This window comes from Sorex araneus, chromosome X (genome assembly GCF_027595985.1).
Source record: "Sorex araneus isolate mSorAra2 chromosome X, mSorAra2.pri, whole genome shotgun sequence".
Lineage (NCBI taxonomy): Eukaryota > Metazoa > Chordata > Mammalia > Eulipotyphla > Soricidae > Sorex > Sorex araneus.
In genome coordinates this window covers 185,243,981-185,247,706 of record NC_073313.1, presented here as the reverse complement: position 1 = coordinate 185,247,706, position 3,726 = coordinate 185,243,981, and positions in this window count along the sequence as shown.

Genomic DNA, 3,726 nt, shown 5'->3' with positions numbered 1-3,726 from the left:
GTCCCACTTGATCTGAACATCAGATTCACCTATAAAGTAAGAGAAAAAAAATTACATATCCCAAATCAAGATGCAGGAATCTGCTCTACTTTTCCCCACCCACCGCAGAATGACCATGAGAACCACTTTGCAAAGTTGGTTGTATAAATTGCCTCCCAGTCTTTTCCCATGTAGTACTTTCTATGCAAATAAGATTCCATGATCAAGAGTAAGGACTTTGAACTTTTGATGGCCCATCTTGATGTTCTTATTACAGTCTGTTGTTCTGGCACGAGCTTGTCCACTCTGCAGGACACTTGTCCACTCTCCAGCATTCATCAGGCTGTGCTGGCACCATTTCGAGTCTTATTAAAGTATTCTCTGTCCACTTCTAGGTCTGAGCTTCATCCTTTGTGACTACATTAGGGCTAAGGAAAGAGGAGCTTAATCAAATTACATTGGGTTTTTTATTACTTCCTGAGACCTTATTGCCTCCTTACCCTACAGTCCTGCCATTTATGTACCTGCTTTAAGACACACACATACACAAACACACATGCATACACACACAAATACACAAACAATCATAGGTTTTGATTTCTCTTTTCCTTATCATGTGCTTCCATACTGAAGAGGTGCCTGGGAGAACATAAGGAGAAGTGCCTAAGAACAGGAATTGAGCTTTTTGCCAGGGATTAAATTAGCAGAATTTTACTCTTGGGCTTTCCAGACTGTAGAACTTAATTATTTTTTTTGTCGTTGTTTTCTTAAATCAGGTAGTTAAAATAATCCTCTGTCTTTAGTATTTTATTACACCAGACTGACATAATCAAACCTTTTTCTTCCAAAGATCTTTAAAACTCATCTCTCTCTCTCTCTCTCTCTCTCTCTCTCTCTCTCTCTCTCTCTCTCTCTCTCTCTCTCTCTCTTCTCTCTCTTTCTGCTAAATTTTCTTTTCTTATTCAGATTGTTTTATTGTTCCATCTGGAATAGCTTCAAAATAAATATCTTGCCTTCCTGTTGAAGTTTGACCTTTTCTATAATTCTTTATTTTATAAACTAGTTGACAATATTTCATTATATTTAATATTAAAACACCAATCCCATCACCATATTTCAGATTTTTCCATCCTGAACCCTAACCCCTGGCCCAAAGCAGAACTGAAATAATATATTTAGTGTAATTTGTTATGAAAAACCATTGAAAATGCTACAAAAAAGTATCCTTAGAGGAAAGAGAGTGAAGATTGTTGTATTTCACCCAGAGTTCATTAAGCCCTTCTATCAGACTTCACTAACATGTTGCTTGTGTTTATATATTATATTATAGATCTATAATATATATACATAAAAATTAATATTTCCCTCTAAGATTCATTGCCTCCTACTTTGAACCCATAAAATGTGCTGTGGTACTCTTGGAATATGGGTAGGATGTGTGGTATGAAGTGTCGTTCAATTGTGGGTGAAGTTCGACGCAAGCATGTGGAGAGCAGCTGTGGGTATGGTGGCAGTTGAGTTCTGGAGATTTTCAGCTGCCACGGCTAGGTCCCTTGGGGAGAGAAGGGGTCTCACCCCCCCCCCCCAGGGCGCTCTGAGTGATACAGCCTGGACAGGGTCCAGCAGCATGGTTATGACGAACATCCACTTATGCTCCCTCCCGGGAGGAAACTCATCTGTCTCAAATTAGACAGTTCTCTTCCAGTACAAACTCATGAACAGATATCTTTGGTTAGTTTTATCAGCAACTTGGAACTGAATGGTTGGCTGATTGATTTTTGGTGTTGGTGGCAGCTGGCAGTGTTTAGGGCTTTCTCCTGGCCCTGAGCAAAGGGATCACTCCTTGTGGGCTTAGGAAACCAAGTGGGATGCCAGGGATCTGACCTGGGCTGGCCACATGCAAGGCAAATGCCTTCCCCATTATACTAACTCTCCAGTACTGGATTTACTTCAAAAACCAAAGAAAACAAAACAAAACAAAATGAAGAAAAAAATCTCAGTCACATAATTTCAAGTAACCAAAAAGGAGATTGAATGTTTACAAAGAAGAAAAGTCCTATATTAGTCAGAAGGTAGAGATCTCTGTCACACAGACAAGAGATAATGGTCAGAGAGGATATCACATTTATAACAATGTTTCTAATAGCAAATGTGCAATTATGCGCTGTAAAAAACTAAGGCTGGCCGAGGGGTGCGAGCACTCTCGGGCTCTCGGGCGGCTCTGTCTCACCGCCCGCATCTGGTGCCCCGGAACCGCTGTGTGTGCTGTCCGTCAAGGGCAGGCGACGGAAGGAAGAAGGAAGAAGGCCAAACTGGTTGCTCGATCCGTTTATTTCATTCTCTCTCCCTGCTTCTCTCCCGCTCTCCGTCTCTCTCTGGATATCTGGATGTGGCCCCCGTGGATCTGGCTCCCGTGGATCTGGCCCCCCAACCCACTCTTACAGCCTAGTTAAATCTCCACAGCATGAGGGGGTTAGGGCGTACACATAGGCGTGGTCACCAACAATAGGGTAAGGTCCTTTACCCTTAGGGGATGCTTTTCCTAGGACTTAATTCTCTTTCAGCAGGAGGATCCACCCAAGGGTGGAGTCCCATGATTGTGTTTCTCTTCTCCTCAGCCAGCAAACATATAAGAATTCATAATATTAATTATTTTGTATGGACACAATAAGAGATGCATTAAAGCTTATAGAATTGCTCTCCTGGGGCCATCTCAATCTCAGACTACAGTGCTCAGGCCAGATCAGTCTTTCCTATCCCTGGCAGGGTCCCAGTCTCATAATTACTATTGGATCATGACAGCATTTGTCTATGATCAAGCTCTTAACTTATAGTTAAGAATTAGGCAGTTTGGCCAGGCCCATCTCGATGCCAGGGTAGCACATAACTCACCACTTGCCCTGGATCCTTCCCGTCCCACATCGGGGACCCTACTTTGGGGTGCTAGGAACTGAGGGCAACTGAGGCTTAAGTGGAGAAAGTAGATGCCAGGGAGGGAAAAATATTCAAGGCCAATTAATTCCCAAGTTATAAAAACATAATATTGTCTTCTTGTGTCTATACAAAACAGACATAGCTTTAAAGTAAATTATTCAAAAGGCACAAGAAGAGGAGAAAGGCAATATTAACTTATATAATATAAATTCAGTATCCTAAGAAGGTCTGACCTTGCAAATTAGCAGAGTCAGATTAAGGGAAAGCCGCGGATTAACTCTTTTGGGGAAGAGAGCATGGAGAAGTGATTATAGCTAAACAAAGGGATGAGAGAGATTCGGGAACACCTTGATGGGTGTGACTGGGGTAAGCCTAAACTCTGGGGAAAACCAGGACAAGCTACTTGTGGTAAGGGGGGAGAGGACAAAGTAATGTCATCCTACATTTCCCCCTTTTCTGTTTACAAAATTACAAAAATTTGAAATAGAAAGTGGAACAATTCTAAATACAGTACAATTCCAAATCACAGCACAATTCTAAATCACAATACAGTCTTATTAGTTGTGCTAAGATTTCAGTCCGACCCTGGGTCCAGAGCAGTGCTTATAGTAAAGCGTCCAATTGTCCTGCACTGTCCAGGGGTGATAAGAATCACCAATGATAAGAGTCATTTAGTCACAGTTTGAAGAAATGAAGTGCCTGGATCAAAACTAAAGAGTTGTCCCTTAACAGCATCAGTAGTGGTAGCAGCAATGAGTCTCAGGGGAGCGGCAATTAGAAGTCCGATAAATTACAGGAAGCACTGGATCAGTC